This window comes from Mya arenaria, chromosome 7, assembly GCF_026914265.1.
Source record: "Mya arenaria isolate MELC-2E11 chromosome 7, ASM2691426v1".
NCBI classification, from domain to species: Eukaryota; Metazoa; Mollusca; class Bivalvia; order Myida; family Myidae; genus Mya; species Mya arenaria.
The window spans coordinates 30,984,435-31,004,235 of record NC_069128.1 but is presented as its reverse complement, the minus strand read 5'-3'; the positions used below and the strand labels follow the sequence as shown (position 1 = coordinate 31,004,235).

Sequence of the window (19,801 nt, the reverse complement as noted above, 5' to 3'; positions counted from 1 at the left end):
TAAGATACCAAACACGTGGCAAAAAATGACATTGAACGAGAGATACAAACATACAAACACTACAAACAGAACACACACGTATCAACATAACTATATCAATAAAACTGTTTACCATTGGAGACATCTAGACGATATAATGTAATTAGGTGCAATTAAAATATAGGAAATACGTATTTCGTTTCCCAAAACTGTATAGAATGCCATAAAGAGTAATCGATTCACAGGAAAAGTGTCTTATTTTCTCGGTCTTTCAATTTCTTAACCTTGTTCACTTATTTTGTCTACAAACAGAGCTTTTTGTTACAGTTTCGTACTGAATGTTTTACGGTTTACTGATTAATCCGAAGTATACAACGCATGGCAACATTTTTCAAGGTTTATGCATTTATAGCAAGTGTAAAACAAGCTAACATTTTCGCAGAAACCCGACCAAATAATCAGTTGTGGACGCTTTGCCCAAAAGCAAAGATGATAGAACAGTGTGGTTTGTCTTATATATCCGAAAATCATCTGGACAGTAGATTCCTGAGCAGCAAACAAAACGAAATAAAAAACAACAACAGAAAATCATAACAAAACATTATGCCCCAGGTGAGGATCGAACTCACGACCTTCAGATCGCTCTGTGATTGTTGATTATGAGACTGACGCGCTACCTACTGCGCTACCGAGGCACATAAATTAACGATCGCTTAGGGTAAAAAACGCTTGGTCTTATAACGTCACTTTAAACATACGTTATAATTGTTGCAGTAGAGAAGTTAATGTTAAGCTACTATGAACACCTTAGGGGTTGAATAGAGAAAGTTAAATAGATTGCAATGGTAATAGGTACTTTCTTTGTACCGGAATGGTATTAAGGTCATGCAACAAACGTCAGTTAATGAATTTCGATACATAACATAAAAGTATCGTTGTATTTTGCATTTTAAACATCAAATGATCGCTATAAGACCACCCAAGACGACTACAATTAAAACGATGTCATTATTCAAAATATTGCCTTGTTACTGTAATTGTCGTTCGATCATTACGATGGATAAAAGCAACATACATTGTGACCCTGGCTATTGAGGTCTGCAAAGTGTACCTTTTTTAAAAACAAAAATTGCTGCATAATACTCCTTGTTCCAAAGATCTAAGAACCAAGCCGCAAAAGGTTATTGCGACCTTGTTTCAAGGCATAAGGGCCTTTAAACTACAATTGTACTTCGGACAAGTTTGTGAAAGCAATGCATAGCTTTGGTGTCGGTTTTCGATTACTCACTCGTAATCTAACAGAAATGGTCGGGTGACCACCTTGGAAAAGGTAAGAAAAAGTAAGTGCTCACCGGATAATGCCAGCCTGTTTTAGACTTCTTACTCGTATATCGATGATAGCAAATAAAATCTCATTGGAGTCTGCATCAACATGCCAAACATAAACAAATCAAGGAAAGTTAAATCATACCAGTGGTCATGAATAAATACATTTTATCTGAAAACTCAGACGCCACAACAGTGCTGACTCCTCAGAGTGATTCAGGACACGATCATACACAGACACCGACACGACACACAACGCCTTTGTAATGCACTTATATAATTAGGTAAACGGAATAAGGTGCGGGTCACTGTACACATTAGGAAGAACAAATAAAAAAGCAGAAAAAAACCTTGCAAGGGCCGAAATCACATCTGTTTGTTTTTCAAGTAAATACGTGTCTAATTAACGATTGTCATCAACACTTAAACAAAGAGCATTTTAACAAGACCACTATTTGTTTCCGTCCAAAATCAATGCGCAAATGACTGAATAGCATGCAATTTTCATCATTAGACTTTTGTAAGGTTCAAAAAGAATTATTACGATTGCAAATTTACGCAGGGAACTAACGAGATCTAGGATGTATTCTTCGCGTGTATTCTAAACATTAAATGTTTTGAATTTCAAGCAGGTGTTCGGTAATGTCTTCGATTGCGTTATATTTTTTTTTCTCCGATTGTCTTTGATCGTTCGACAGAAATTGTCATTCCCTTTATAAGTATATCAGTTTATGTTTTGAAATTCGCCGTCATGCGATAGAATATGACACGACTATTATAATCATACAACAATACTAAGTCATGTTCAATAGTGGAACTGTGAGTTATTTTTTTGTATAATATTTCCCCAGTAAAGCATCAAACTAAATGAGTAATTTTGTTATGCATATATAGTAAAAATATCTCCTTGACTAATTTATAGGATATTGTAGTACATATAAACATAGCCTTTTCAAGAACATACTTTCCCCTCTTAATGCAGCTAAATTGAGAAAAATCGTGCCCCGTTTCATTTAAGGATATAAGTCGTAACGCAAAAACATCTTTAATCTGCAGGAGCATCGCAAATGGCAATACGTTATTGTTTCCATTTCCTCAATTTGTTGTTCATATTTAATACTCCCTGAAGTACAATTAACATAAATATTTAGCAAAACAACACAATTTTAGCACTAAGTAAAGGACTACCGAGGCACATAAGTTATTGTAATGGCGGCACGTTTTAAATGCTAACTGATAAAATGATAAAGTGCGCTGTTTGGTACGGAAACTTGTAAGGACCTTTGCGTCTTTTTCCCTCGTCCTTTATATTGCCGAAAAACGAGGTTTCATTGTATATCTTCGCATACTTTTGCTAGCATTTTATACAGAAATTAATATGAATCAACATATAAAAGTGCATATAATTTTTTTTTTTTATTGCACGTATCTTTTCTACACTCGGATGTTTCTTTAAATGACACAAAATATGCGAGGTTTGGTTTGTACATCCTTAATTCTTCGCCATTGCCCTTAAAGGGCTATATTTACTATGTTCTTCTTTGCACCTCATACAAAACAGAGTAAAATGTACTATGTACGTGACACTTTCATCTCAAATAATGGCATTCGTCTCACATTTAGATTGTGACAAGGGTCCGTCGAAACATTTTCCTGACCATTTATTTTTAAACTTTTGGCGACTGATCTTGTTTCAATCGTCTTCCATATGAATATTCAATGACAGTGTCAAGGATGTATATCTCCATAATGCATTGATTTTTCTTGTAAATATTTGTTGACCTTATAAATTACATTATCAGATAGATGAAGAGCCTGTTAACATAATGAAATATCAATTTGTATGAAATCATTACACGAATAAATGAATGGTACGAAACTTGAAAGCATTTGTTTGTAACTATATTGAAATTTCATGTATAAAAAAGTTTAACATGATACAAATGAGATTCATTTTTTTATGTTTTGCTATAGTTTTTAAAGACCTAGAGTTATAAAGAATGTATGGTCGAGCAGTTAGTTATGACTGTAATTGGTTTGGTACAAAAGCAGATGTTCGAACATTCAGCTTCAAATTAAAAAAAAACGTTTGAAAAACAGTATTTACGTTTTCAAATAAACGTTAAGTTATGTTTAGGTCCAAAATTATCGATCTTTAACATATGCAACCTTTTTAACACCAAATGCTTTCGGGCAACTTTTACTGGTTCAAAAGGGATATGTTTGGTTTTGATCAATGGGACGTAACTACACTTGATTTTAAAAGTATTTCTTCAAATTTATATTTTCACTCCTTTTTGCAGTTAAAATAAGAAATTTACGTTGTTTTTTTCCTGATAAAGGTTTATATTTCAGCGAAAGGCATGAACGAAAAAGGGATATTACTCAAAACCTGTGACTTGTATTCCTCCGTACAGTTTGCTCTACTGGATAGTAAACGTATGATAGGGGTTTAAATATCTGGAACTGTGTCGTTAACCCGAGAAAGAGCAGCGGGCCTAATATTGGTCCTTGGATACAGCTTTTTTCGGACAATGAGAAGAGGAGGGAGCTTGGGGTTAAACTTGTTGCTTCCTGCTTTTTGGGTAGCAAGCGAGCCAAAGGGGTTTATTCCAGCAATGCCTATAAAATGCAGTTTTGACAGTAATCATTTATGTCGAAAGCGGTCAAATGGTTAACTCATATCACAGAAAACAACACGAACCTCCTTCCCATTACAAAGCGCCTCACAAAATGTATCTTGAATATTCGCTTGTACGGTCACTATTGCATCATGCGGTATAAAACACGACTGAAAATCAATTTTTGTTCAAGAGGTCATTAAAGTCTGTATAAAGGTGTTCATAAACTGTTCGTTCATAGATCTTGTTAGAAAATTGAGAAGAGATATAGGGCGATGGTCGCTTACTATGTTAGAACCGCCTTTCTTGTCGATTGGACACACGTTAGCAATTTTCCATGAGTCTGGAAATCTACCAATTGAGAACGGATAATTCAAAAGGTCACAGGGAAGGTATGACAATGTGACAGAAAGTATTTTAGTACTTTATTATGCAATGTGTCTGGACCCATCTTACCAAGGGGCAAAGGGCGAATTAAGGGTTCACTGTAAGGAGGATTGAAGTGTTATACTGAATGAATAGAGGGAATAGCACATATTGAAGATAATGGTTCGGTGTTAAGTTCCTTAAAAAGGTTATATTGACGAATTTGTTATTGACCCATTTCCTTCTCGTTATTGTTATAGAGAATATCAGAACCAAAACATCGAAGATCATTATATTTTTAGATACAAATTGTTTGAAAAAAGACCACCAACCCGTATTGTTTTGCTTGTATCTAATCGAGTCGGTATTTAGAATTACTTACAATGTGTGCCTTCTTTGCTTATCCCATCATTCAAATTATAGTTCTCCTCAAATGTCTATATTAATTTTGTCCTAAGCGTGTTATCAGTTAAGGCATTTGGCTTCTTTGAACATTTTTTTTCTCTTAGGAATATTTTTCTAAATGTCTGAAGAAAACCAACTAAGGTCTAGGGGTTTGATAGTTGCACGTTTCTTAGAATTAACATTTGGCAACTTCCATATATATGTGATGTGAGTGAAATGACCCAGCGATTTATGTCATTTGTTAGTAAACATATATTCAAACTAGCGCTTTCATTTTGATCAAAGGAATATAAGACGTGTAAAACAAGCCCCCGTTTAGTAAATTTAAAGACGACAGACGTTGGACAACGAACAAGAACTTGTTAGTAGGACAATGGATCTTCTACGCCGCTAAAGAGTTAGCACCAGAGGCCAAATAAATGGTGAATGATCTGTTGTCTGTAAAATGTGTTGGTTCATGAAAAAAGTGAGATGATACTGCTGATACAATGACGCAATTTTGCGAGTCGTTGTTTACAGAGAAGCAGTAAGATTGAAATATCTGAATCCGAAATGTCCGAAGTGCGTGTTTGATCAAGCGACTGGCTTCAACAGCTCAATTTAGAGCATGTTAACAAAAACAGTAACTTCCGTCACAAATCAATGAGAGAATGAGTATAAGGCATGCAATATTCAAGTTTTTAACTTGTCCATTATACTAAAATAATTGTTCAGAATAACTAATGCACATTTAAGCATAGGGCTAACGAGCTGTGGGATGTACTGGTCCCGTGCATGCTATAAACATTTACGGGTTAACAATTCAAGCAAGTATTGGGTTTTATCCCCTATTGCAAGAAAATATCGATGATGAATACTCCGTAGTTGTTGTTTTTTCCTCTACTCCATATTGTTTTGTCTTTGATCATTCGACAGAAATATTATTTCCGTGTTTAATTATGTTAGCTTATTTTTTAAAATACGTCGATTAAAGAGAGAATATGACACGCATTTTCTAACCATAAAATAACATTTATGCATGTCGTATTACTAGAATAGCATATTATGCGTATAAACTGCGACACATAACCAAAAGACGACCTTTCTAAATAATAGAAAACTTTAGAAATTGTCATAAGACCTGTGGCCATAGTCATTAAGGTTCTTAGTGAAAAAATTCATTTAGTGAAAGTATTTAAAAATTTAACAAGGAATCTTTTAAATATCTTCAATATTTCATCAAAATTATTATTACCGCAGCCTTTTTTATCACTTTCTTGCTTACTTTCAAATTTTTGGTGAAGCAATATTCGAAAAAAAAAAATAGAATGTTCTTTTGGCAACCAAAACTGCAAATCAAAAAAATTGTTGCAAACGTTATGAAATTAAAATAGACGTGATTATTTATAAAAAAAAACAACGAAATCGTGAATATCTATATTTATGATTATCGATGCTTAATTGGACCCATTTTACAATTACCAGAGAATTAGGGTAACATGCAACATCATTCAATAACAACATGCTAGATGGAATTATGTAGTATGACACATTGAGAAACAAACACAATGGTTCACGGGCGGATTTAATTCCGCGTAATAAGATTGGTTTTGATCAATCTTTATTTTAATATAACATTTACAATTAATTCAGTTCTACAAATTATGTGCATAATCAAAATTACAAAAAAATCAGATATGTTTTTAATCGAAAAAGACCCATGTAAACTATGCACAAAACAATAATGCAGACAGAATTAAGAAGAAAGCCTTGAATTTTATGCTATGTCTAGCTTCTGAAATAAAGTCGTAATAAGATAGTGTTCCTGATATCTGGATATGTTAGTTTATTTGTCACCAAGAGAAAGTTAATTAACTTATGCTATTTATTTATTGATGAGACAATTGGTTTCATCATAACAAGAGGACAGGAATTAAATTGTGTTAGTTATTGATGAATATGTGATTTGCATGTATCATTTAGCACAAGGAAGAGTTAATTTGACTTTCATGTTATTTATTCATGGTTGGTTTTATCCGTTTGCGCATGGGCAGACAGCGTTTTACATCATTACTGTTTTGTTATTTAAGGTATTAGCCATGTAATACAACTCGGGAACATCGGGTAACATCGACATATATCGCCACTCGCCGTAACAGATCGCGACGAACATCGGGCGTATTCGGCCTGTACCGGATGTTGCTATTTTTAGAAACAGAAGGTATTTCCCGGCTATTCATAGGTCAATAATGGAATTTCTACATCGTAGGATTTGGAAACATTGTGTTGTTTTTCTCATGAATATGCGTTTAAAATGAATAAACACTAAAACTACACGCTGACAGTTGATTACGATACATGTATCTAACAATTTGAGTCATTACAGTAAAACATGGATTATAAGTGAAATATACGCGTAAGAGAAGATTTTCTCTCGAAAAAACGAACTGTCAACAATCGGCATGGAACTGGGATATTCAGATATTCGTCTCTGAATGTAAGTATCCTTGAGCAGTTTTGTACGTTGATGTGTTCAAAAACATTGTTTTTTAATTTATCTTTGCAATTCTTATATCATTTTTATTAGCTAAATGTTTAGACAGCATGTTCATATTTTACATGTACTTATGTACATGTTACATATTTTTATATGTACTTATGAACATAACTTATATTTAAGATATGATATGAGTATGTAATCTTTAGATTGATTGTTTTATCTTAGAAAAATATTAGACTTAAAATTTTCTTGAAAAGTGATGTGTTTTGGTACGTGACCTAATTCTAACATACCATAATACATGTACATACCCGTTATTTGTTTACAAAATGCATATTTTCAAAATTAACCTGTGAAAAAAGTTGTATGTGGTTTGGGGCTTTTAGCCGCATCTGCTAGGACACTATTGACATTCATTGGCTTGGTGTAGGTCTCGTTAAAACCCCATACTGTTGTGAATCATTATCAACCATATGCACAACAACTACACATTTGTGCCTACCAACCCTTACTCTTGGCTAAAACAGATATTAGTGCAGAATGTATAATACTTGTGCATTTTTATTTTACGGTGGTAGTTTCTGCTGGTTGATAGTCAGAAGTCTAATTTCTTTCAGGCAGGAAAGTTACTGAATATTACTTAGTCAACAACACTGGGTTATGACGAATTCCAGCCTGCATTAAATACTATGTTGGATCCTTGAGAGCGGATTTGACAGCCATGTCCATCTACAAGGCAGTCGCATCTGATCGAGATGATGTGAGTATTTCATATAAAACAAATTTGACTTGGTTTTTGTTTTTATAAACACACTGTATTCAATAATCAAGTGGTGGTGGTTATGGTGGTCAAGTGGTGGTGGTGGTGATGATGAATTTTATTGATACATTAAATAATTTTCTTTATATATATACATGTATGTATTAGCTTGTTGTTGTTTTTTCAAAATAATGTCGAGGAATATTAAACTGTTTATATTTTATTTTGTATATGTATGGCAGTAGAATTATCTATACTAATTAGTTAGAAAGGCTTTAAAGTACAACTTATTTCCTTTACAGCACTAAACATTCTTGATGGATAAAGTACCTGAAGGTGCATGAAAACCAAATCAGCATTGACCCAGCATTGAGTAGTTATCATCTGTGCACACACTACAAGTATAAAGCATGGAAACAGACCAAACTTCAAATGTTGAAGAGTGAAGAATAACTGTGAAAAAAATTAAATGTTAGAATACCAATGACAAAATAAAACAGATAGACATCAAATTACTCACAGAGATTGTTTACATGTTATAATTTTAAAGAAAAACATTATTTGAGAACTTTCACTCTGATATTTTTGGAGGGGCTAGCCCACTTAGTGTTCTTGTTTCTTCACATATTTTAGTTTAAAAGTACACTCATTTGTGTTAAACTCCGTATTCTGAGTTAGCATCATAAGTAAAATTCATTTATTTGAAAGAGTACATTTTATGAATAAGTCCAATTAAGCTTTATAATTTTTTACAAGAAAAAGGTTGATTTTTAAGCATTTTATTAGCTATAAAAATGTATGGTAACATGACATTATGTATATTTTCTTCAAAACTGGACGGTAAACTATCATAAATTGTCTTTTAAATTGTTCAATAGACATCATAGATAATATCTAAAATGATTTCAGCAGCTTGCATTATAGTTAACTATTTTTTATAAATTTTATAAAACTGCTATATATTTTCAAAAAACTGCTCTTTTCCGAAGAATCATAAGATCAATCAAAATTATTTTTTTCCATGTGTATCAATAATGTAGTCATTTGAACTTTAGTTTTCTGTTAACTGAAGTTTATTTTACCAGCAACAGTTTTTTGTTTATTTCATAATCTGTGATAATGCGAAACAAATTCAAATATAGACAAAATATTTACTTGTCGCTCTTTGTAGCCCTTGGAGTTTGGGGGTAGGTGTAATGAAACATAAATAACTTTTTTTAATTCACGGTAAAAAATCTTCAAAATTTGGATAAAAGTCCCATAGTGTATCGTGATTATAACTATGTTGTCGGTTAAAGCTTTTAAAAAAGTGTGTATTACGCGGCTAATACCTTAAGCACAACAATTTTAACTAATGCAGCTCGAAAACTAGTAATAAGGAAAACAGCAAAGAAAAACACGTGTCTGCAAGATAGAGTATGTAAATTAGCATAACGACAAGAGTCTTTTTGCAAAACTATGGCATTTTTCAAGGCTTGTATTGATTTTTCAGTTTGCTTGCCTGGTGCGTAAAAGCTTTCATGTAGGTGCCTTTTCGAGCTAAGCGCGAATGAATCGACGGTGCACTGGCGTCTTTGATTAAACTTGTGAAACACTAACGTATTAACGTTTTGAACTAAAGAGCGCTATCCAGATGGGATGTGTAAGGCTACGCAGAATAATAAATGCATTAAATAGTTATCGTATATAAAGGTTAGCAAAGAAATACGTGAAAAAATATACTACCTCTTTCAGGGTGACGATAGAACTGCAATAATTCCTTATGAAATTGATTAGCTACCTACAGAGATACTTACTTATTTCAAATACATTTGATATGTTGTAAAAGGGTGCTCATTTGCGATTATATACGTCGCAGTTATGTGTTATGTTGAATGATTAAGTTGCCTAGGTTATTTTAGTAGGTAAAAGCTGAGTATGGTATATTGTGTTAGAATTTCAGAGGATTATACGCAAAACATTACAATAATCGGGAATGTAGTTCTATGTAGGATGGACTATGTGTTGTGTAATTTGTAAAATTTCTGAACAAAAAAATCTGATCGTCTACTGGTGGCATAACTGTCCGAAGCTTATTGTTGAACCCGTAAAGACCTGTATTTTATGGAAAGTGTAATCGGTTTAGAAATTCCCTCTCATGTATATAGGTAAATACCCTTATTATGGAGGAATTGCATTAGTTGTACCTTGGAGTAGCTCTTTTACCCTTTTTGCGTAAATACATTGTGTTGCCAATTTATAGATATTTACATTGGTTTTGTCTTTTGCATTGTTATAGAATACTGGTCCGAGGTCTTTTATAGACCCAACCCTTTAAATTAGGTGTTTTTTTATTTATTCAAAGTAGGTTAGATTTTCTATTTATTGCAAGTTTAAAACGTATTTTCTTTACAAAACAAAATTGGTGTCTAATTAAAGGAGTAATTTACGAAAGAAATATTGTATCACAGATTTGCTGAAATTACGTCTGCTTTCAAACGGAAAGTATTTTTCTAAAATAGGGAAATGTTGTCAACATTTTCGAAAATATCCAATCACGAAAGTCTTGTGGATTTTTCATAATCAACTTTCAAACAAGAAATATATTGAAATTATGATGACTTACACTATATCCTGACTACAAAGTAACAAAAAATGAAATCGTATTTTTGATATGTTATTATATATTAAGCAATTAAGTCAATACCAAAAATATATATTGTTTCGATAGCGGCGTCAAATTTAGAAACTAAAATTAGTTTGGACTAATCTTTCAAAATAGCTCAACAGGAGATGAAAAAATGTAAGATACTTGATCGACATTTAACTTGACTTAATGCAGAGACTGTGATAAGATCCTTCAAACCCTCACTTATATTGCAATGATCACTAAATATGTTTGTAATATTATGTTTCAAGGATGAAGGAATCCACTTATAAATTAGTTATCTGATAGCTCCATTAACCACTGTTTTGATCCATTATGTCTAGCCGATGTGTCTAAGAGATATATATTATTTCGATTTCAAAGAACATCAATTTACTACATGCAAACCAGGAGGCCGTATCATCAGCGTATTTTACTTTTCCCTGTTGAGTATTCTTTAGATATAATTTTTTGAACAACAAAGAGCTTCCACGTGAAAAAAAGCAAAGAGGTACTTTCCAAAAGGGCCAGATAGTTGCATAACATCTTGCACCGGACAAAGATCGAACTCATGAACTTCCGATCGCGCTATGGTTAATGATTTATGATACAGAAATACACACTGACAAAATTATCCAGGCATCAATGCAGATTGAATTGAGCTAAACAAATGACGTTATTTGGTCACGTGAGCGTAAACCTTATACTTTTGATTTTACTATAATGTTTTAATATAAAAAATAGAATATAAACGGACAAGCTGTACTCAACACACAATTTGTTAAGGTCTTTGCAAACAAAGACAAAATGAGACCAACTACTTTTAATGTAAACTTATTTCGTATCCATAACTTGCATTTATAATACAAAGCAATTATTCCTTAAACTAATTATGCTAGTTATTGTCATTATGCATTAGCAACTATTATATGCAAACAATATCAATCAACTTATAAATTCTTAAACAAATAGTTGGATAAGAATGATCGAGACAAATTCCGTTTAGAAATGTGTATAATGCCATACAGATAGAACGATGTTTATGACTGATTGTTTAGTAAAATAAAAGATTAACTCTTTGTTACTCAATCCAAAATATTTTTTTCATTGCAAGGTGGATCAGAAAGATTAATGTGAAAGGCAAAATATTGTCTGCCAAGAGTTTAAACATATTATGATTGTGGAAGTTCCTAATACGTCCATATAGAACGTAGACTACCAACATAAAAATCATTGAGATATTATAATACAATGGAAAATCACAATGCTTTCACAAACTGTTTGAACGCACAAGGGTACGGCCATAATAGCACATGCATCTCCGTTGTTAAGACAACCCTCTGATTGTTCTAGTCACTGTTTACTTTTTGTTCGTCCCTACACATAAATAAAGCCTAACTGAAGAAATATCTTTTAACTTTCCGTTTGCAGTAACTATGCCTATTTGGAGAAGTTATTGCTTTCGTTGTGATTAGTACAAATGATGTGAATGAAATGGTAACTCAACGCACTACGCGAGTTTTTGAAATCAAGTACAGCGAGCTTTTAATGGAATATCACAGCGCTATTCAGGTGGAAATTTCTGGGCTTAAAGACACTCAAGCACTTAGCAATTTAGATATATCTTGTATATACAGATTGTTACAGAATAGGTAAAAAGTAAGAATATTCCTTTTCAATAGAGAAGGTCAAACTGCAATTGTTTATTTTAAAATGGATGTGATACCACAAGCGTTACAACGTTATTGTAATAGCGGCAGGTACTAATAACATTGATTATAATATACGATGTTAACACGCCATTGTTCGAAATAAAGAAGACAGAGAAGCCTGCTTTGAATACAACAAAAATAGACGCATGTAACAAGCACAAACGTTTTTTATCTTTTCAAAAAATAAAAGTTGTATTAAATACAAAAGCAAATTTCATTAGTAAGGAGACCTAAAACAAATAATGCCCCGGTGAGGATCAAACTCAGGACCTTCAGATCGCTCTGTGATCATTGATTATGAGACTGACGCGCTACATACTGCGCTACCGAGGCACATAATGCACAGACGTTGATCATAGATTCCGACGTTAAAGTCGATTACGCTTAGCACTGTAATTAATTGGACTTGTGAGCCGGCTGCTTAATTTGAACTTCTGTCCATGACCAACATAAATGCTTTTAAATGCGTCGCAGTTATGGCTCATTTTGCATCTCCATCAACTGCCAGCGTCGGTTTTCTAAGGAGGTAACGATGTTGATGCGGTATATTGTTAAAACTTTTCGGAGGTTTATATACAAGAATAAGAACAATCGGGAATGTAGTTCCACATACAATTGATGATGAGGTATTTAAAGCTGCACTCTAAGATTGAACGTTTTGACAACTTTCTTTTATTTTTTGTCTTGGAACGATTTTTTGCGAAAATCTATGGAAACCAGTTAAATAAGACTGCTGTCAAAAAATAAGATCGCAGATATTTATATCTTCAAGTTCGAAAATTGATGTTTTTTCTGCATTTTTCTTAAACCATTAGGCCAAATAAAAAATAGGTGCGTTTCCAAAAAAATAGGGTAGGTAGGTCGGAATATTTTTTTCATTTTTTTTTTATATTTTTTTTTATATATTGATTTCAGTAACTGTTGACTCAGAAAGTAACAAAAATAAAAGTCATCAATTTTCAGGTGTATCAGTAGTTTTTAAACATGTTCCATGCTTCAAAGGAAACATTCTTTATTTGTCTTGTTAAATACTTTGACAATGATGGTTGGATTTCAACTAAGTTATGGTACACCACTCTGCTATTATTTAAGACTTTTTAGGAACGGTTTTACTTTTCTTTATGCACCCTTTTGCTTTCAATCACCCTCTGTAGAATACTAACCTTCCTGTAACATAATTACATGAAAAGTGGGACAGAAAATTTACCATATTAGCCATCAGCCAAGGAAACTTCAATGCTGTCAAGAGGACCTGGGGGTTCAGGTTTGAAGAACAAGTAACATGCAGGTTTTATTGCCAAAATTGCACACTTAAGTCTGACATATCAATCCGCAAGTCAGTATCTGACACATTTGTATCTGACAATAAGATATACCGGTAGTTCAAGAATTGAAATATACCTGCCACACAAGCACAAACTACCCATAATTCACCTTAGAGTTCGGACAATCTAAAAATCCGGACATCCATTATTATTTTCAAAAATAATTTATTTTAGGTACCTTATTTTTGGACACCCAAAGGACATCGATTGTAACTTGTACAGTTACTAAGTCTCACAGACAAAAAATATTGATCTTTATCGTTACAATGCCTGGCTAGATTACCTAACCGTATACATCACTGTGATATGTTAGTTAGTTACTACCCATCCTAAACGATTTATTGCCTGTTGAAAAGGATGTGTGATATATTTAATGGAGGATTAAAGAAACAACAAGGGCAATCAAGAGATTAAGAAAACACAGACATGACATGTTTGTAAAACGATCCGCCAATAAACTTTGAAACTTGTACCACACTTTTAATACAGACTTTATGAAGCAATAACCGTACAGTAATACTCATTGTGACATCAATAGAATAATAAAAGTCAACACATTCAATGCTACAGGTAACTATTTAATGTGATGAATTAAAGTTAGAAATGCAATACTTAAGTTACAATCGAAAACACCACTCAGAAACATAAATCCTGCATAGCAATATCAATTCTCTCCATGAGATCCTCGTGGGTATAACTGATAGTTATGTGACGTCACACAATGTGACTGTTTGATCTGAAGCCGATAAAAGGTGTTTATTCATTTCAATGCATGTATAAAATGGTGTTGAATGGGATTTTTATTAACTTGATGAAGGAGTTACACTTATTGGCGTAATAACCATTGATAACTACAGATACATTAATAAGTGGTAAAATGCAGACATGAAGAAAAAAGGCAGGTTTACCATACATGTAGATAAAATGTAAAAATGGTTATTTTCTATGAATTCGGAGAGCGAAAAAATAATTATTTTAAGGTGTCGGAACTTTAAGGTGAAGTACGGTAAATACATTCAGAAATCCAACTCTAATATTGTCAACTTTACGTACATACATTTCGTAACAAATGCTTTTCGTACCCAAATCACATTTTTTTCAGGGAAAAATTGGTTAGGGTCGGCGGGAAAAAATAGGGTCGGTCGGGTAACCTGAAACAGACCTATTTTTTATTTGGCCTTAGTAACATTAATTTTCGAACTTAAGTATGAAAATCTAAGATCTGATTTTTTGTCAGCAATCTTATATCATTTGATTGCAGAAATTTACGCAAACGTTTGCTCTTCCCAAGACAAAAAATAAAAACAGTTGTAAAAACGGTAAATCTGTGAGAGTGCAGCTTTAAGCTGTAAATTATCTGAAAAAAAATATAATCTTCTCTAACTGGCTAGAGCTTCATGTTTACAACGTAAGGATCTGTATGTTTTATGATAAGTTTTCATAGGTTAAAGAAAATAACTCATGTATGTGTATCCTCATTTTAACAAACAGTTGCATCTTTACAAATTTGACTTATATTGGTCCGAAAACTACATGTGACCATGAAATTTGTGTTGGAAACAAAGATGGTCATGATACAATGAAAACTTCTGGGACGAGCTATGCAGTCAGAATAATAAAAAATTAACCCTGTTCACACTATGAAGATGAAGGCCAAAACTACAGATTACATGGAACGATAGAAAATCTAAATGTTGTTTAAGATATGAATGCTTTGATGAACAATGAGGCTAATTCTGTTGTTTTGACTTGTATTCCACTGGGTATTTACCAGAAATACACTTTCACATAGAAACACTGTAATAATTATCTAACTAAAACAAATTTTATTGCTTTATATGTTAAAAACAATTTATAATACACATCAAATAGTTTTCACCTAATAATAACAGGTCTTAAAGTTAAATATGACATATTTTGTAAACGTATACATAAGACGATGTCAATTGTCTAAAATGACAAACAAGAGTCGTAGTTCTTCTAATTATCTTTACATGTATTATACATATTGATAACTCATTTCATCAAAACTTCCTGCAAAGTTTTGTTTTTGCATATCTTTACTTCTACACTATAAAATGACAACCTGTCTGTGTCAAAATAATAATGGCCAGTTACTTACAGCACATCCCTTAATAAAGTAGAAACAGTCGAAGCTTTTGACATTTCTTACTCTTAACGTCCAAAAGTCAGAATTCGCCATACAGAGGAATGCATCTTATCTACTTCTGGGGCTAAATATGACACATTGGTAAACATTTACCAGGGTTTAAGGTTGACGGATAACAGCATTCAGTAAGAATAGTATAGTTGGAACTGGCTTAAAGGTAAGGTATTTATCGAGGAAAAGCATCAATTGTCCCTGTGAGGATTCTCCTTGCGTAATTTGATTGTGTTTCCAATTTAAGGATATGTAAGTTTGTCTGATCTCTTTCAATATGACAGAAAAACGGACCGGGGTTTATTATACATCTAACCTGACATCAATACAAAGCTGGTAGAATAGGCAACATATTGATACATCGAAAATTGTAAGTTTCATTTTGTTTTCATGCAAGTGCATAACATATACTTATTCTTTGCAGCACGTCTTGGGGAGTAAATTATATTTTAAAATTCCGTCAGCTTTTGACTCTAGAGGCATACAAATGCACATATTTGACAGTAATATATCTTAATGTACAAACTTAAAAAACTTGTACGGGTAACTGAAATGGTTTTCGCTTTTATAGAATAAGTAGAGAAAAATGACCGTTAATATAGTTGCCACTAGATTAGATAAAACGCAACGTGTGTATTGCTTTGCTGCATAAATTATGGCCAATGTGTCGAAGAGATATAAGTAGGTTGCATATCAGTATACGCACATATATCTCTATATAATCAAAGCTTTTGTGTCGCCAGTGGTGTCGTTGCTGTCTAGAACTACTCCCTTTGGTCAACTGAAAATAGTAGACGACATAATTCACCTGCTTGCAAAGCTCTTGTTTAGAATTCTAAGTTATTTTATTAATACAAAATCCTATCACGTTTTGCACCCAATAACATAAAATTGCTGATTACTTAATGCTTTAATGATGTGTAAACATTTGCTCTTGTCATATCTGAAGATATGTATCATCATACAGGACGGCAAATGTTTACACAGGAAATTAATGCTAAGGACAAATCTTGTGTAGTACTTCAATTGATCATTCGAATTATATATTAATGATCAAGCGATATTCCCTTAAACTCATTTCGCCAGTTATTGTCAATATGCATTAGCAACGATTACATGCAAATAATATCAATTAAATAATCATTTTTTAAACAAATAATTGGATGATAGAGACAAATGAGATTTAGGCACGTTTTATAATGCCATACAGATAGAACGATGATTATGACCGATGTTCTAATAATATAAACGGTAATACTTCGTTACTCAATCGGAAATATTACTGCAAAACCTTTTCGGCCAAGAATTAAAATATACCGTGATTGTGGAATCTCTGTTAAGTTGTCCAAGAGACAATCGACGCTGCACTGACGTTTATGCTTACAACGTTCCAAAACTTATTTTGAAATCTAAGAGCGCTATTGAAGCAGAAGGTCTTAGTCCTGATGACACTCTTTGCAATTGAAATAACCGATTTATTCATATTAACACAGAATACGTGTGAAGAAAGAATATATCATTTTCAAAGATGAGCGTCAAACTAAAGCTCATTATGAAATGAATGTGAACAATGTTACACAGATATTGTTATAACAGCACGATTCCTATACGATTGATCATATGATTATCAGGAAGTTCGAAATAAATAATACAAAGAAGCCTGTTTTGGGTACTACAAAAGCATAGATGAACGTAACGCACAGATAAATTTTCTTTCCAATTAAAAAAGTTGTATTTAATAAGGAAGCAACTATTATTTGTAAGGATACTACAAAACATATATGCCCCGGGTGAGGATCGAACTCACGACCTTCAGATCGCTCTGTGTTCACTGATTATGAGACTGACGCGCTACCTACTGCGCTACCGAGGCACATACGTAATTAAACTTTAACGTAATTTCTAACGGCAACGTCAGCTATATCTGTGTATGCCTTAAGCTCTAATGAGTTGAACATTGGAGTCGTCCCCTCAACGCTCATTGTAAAACTTGAAAACGAAAATAACGTATTGAAGTTTCGCGCCATGTACCTAACAAAGTGACAAACGATAAAATGCTACGCAATTTCGAAACCATTAGCATCTAAATGACATATTCATTTATTTCCGTCCAATTTCGGACAAATTGTTGTAGTTTTTTCTGGTCGTACAGCAATTTCTTGCCAAAGATATTGTTTATTGTTTGCTAAACTTAACAATATGCTTCAAAAATCCCCTTTTAAATGGTTTTACAGACGATAATAAAACCCTTGCCATTTTTAGAATTTAATAACAAATCATATTTATAATATTGCAAATGATTCTAGAATATACGTTCCTGAAATTCCACAATTAATTTAGATAAGCAGCTGTGTCAAATTTGGATACTTTATTGTTATTGTGGTGGCAATATGTGTTTACGTATTGAAACAATTCCAGGAATATTTTTATTGCGTTTCAGCAATTTCACAATAAGTTTAGATAGGACATAGTTGACACGTCTGTTTAGTTAGTAGAAATCACAGACGATCTTTTTGTCACATTGATGTCATTACTGTTAGAGACGCTGACATGAATCCCCTTGCAGTGAGCAACGTCCAATGGAATTATCTTGAAGAAAATTATGTTTGGCATTCTTTGTTCTCTTAGGAATAGCCCATGCAAAATAGTTACATTAAAAGCGCATTCACAACAGTTTAGCAAAGGATACATTTTGCATGAAATGATGCAATTATGAGACGAGATTTTTTTTTCTTTCCTCGTGTGATATGAAAAGTACCGTTTTGCAAAAACAGGGATTAGCCTGATCAGTCATTTCTGCATTTTGCATCATTTTATACCCAATGTGTACAATATTTACAAAACAAATGCATTATGTTGATATTTATACATTTCCATTAGCCTTTTATTTTACAAAATTGTTTCTAATGTTAAATATAAACATGCAAATGATTGTTTATCATATAAATTGCGTAACTGTCAAGGAAAGGCATGAATGTCGAGCCAAAAATGAAGGCATGCAAACATTTCTTCCAAGAGATAAACATACACAAAATATAAGTTATATATTCATTGTAGAATGTATGGATGTTATTGCCTACAAACTTGAAACTTTGTTCTATGTTTCTTATAATGTTCGTGTCAGAAACAATTTATTTAACTGACTGCAATAAAGACTAAGTGTGTAATAATAAAACTCTGTAGCTCTTTCAATCCAACGTGGATTTCAGAAATATAAAACTTAATGATATCGTACCCTGCAATACATAGCGTGCGGGTAAGTGTTAATTGCAGCTATATTAGAATACAGTGCACAAATGACATTATAATTACCATTGCCTTGCTATATTATTACTTGAATAAACGGCATTTATGCATGCGTCGTTGCATCTTTGAATCAATTATTAGTAAAAGTGAAACAAACGGATATGATTGTCTATGTATCGACATGTGTAATTGCAATTTTGGATAGAAATACATTATAATCTGAAGGGTAAAAACGCTTATGATAAATGAATAATACAGTAGACTTCTATCTTAAACAAAATAGCGGAAATTCTTTTAAGTTGAACTTTTTTGGATAATTATAATTTTACATTTCCACAATCATGTCTCCTTAAAAACGACAACTAGATGTGAAAAGTTCCGTTTTCCTTGTATTTCAAGTCCGTCCGGGTTTCTTAATTCAATAGGTAAATCATTAATCAAATCCTGATCCTAAGCAGTCGGCCTTGATTTTTAATCCTTTACAGACATATTATTTAGGATATGACTAACTAGGAATGATTATGATGAAACAATTCTAGGAAAAATGAATATCGGAAGGGAATCCTGATTTTTAATCTTATTTTTATCTAATATTTACGTCTTTAGAGTGTTTATGGCGATTACCAAGGTGCTAAATGCTATCATTACTATTTTCGAAAAAAACATTACTAAAGTCCACAATGATTATAATTAATGTTTTGGCGTTTCCCTACCAACACATACAACTTTCCGATAAAAATCAGACTTTCCGGTGGATAAAATAAGTAAAAAAATGGAAACGTGATCAAACTCTTT

The 19,801-nt window shown here is 32.7% G+C and overlaps 2 non-coding genes across 2 annotated transcripts; both read right to left on the bottom strand.

The window, feature by feature from the left end:
* Positions 1 to 583: 583 nt before the first annotated feature.
* Positions 584 to 674, bottom strand: Trnam-cau (transfer RNA methionine (anticodon CAU)). Its single transcript is given in 2 exon segments — positions 584 to 619; positions 638 to 674. It is a non-coding gene; the product is annotated as a tRNA-Met (tRNA).
* A 16,868-nt stretch (positions 675 to 17,542) lies between these two features.
* Trnam-cau (transfer RNA methionine (anticodon CAU)) lies at positions 17,543 to 17,633 on the bottom strand. The gene is given in 2 exon segments: positions 17,543 to 17,578; positions 17,597 to 17,633. It is a non-coding gene; the product is annotated as a tRNA-Met (tRNA).
* Between the last annotated feature and the right edge of the window lie 2,168 nt (positions 17,634 to 19,801).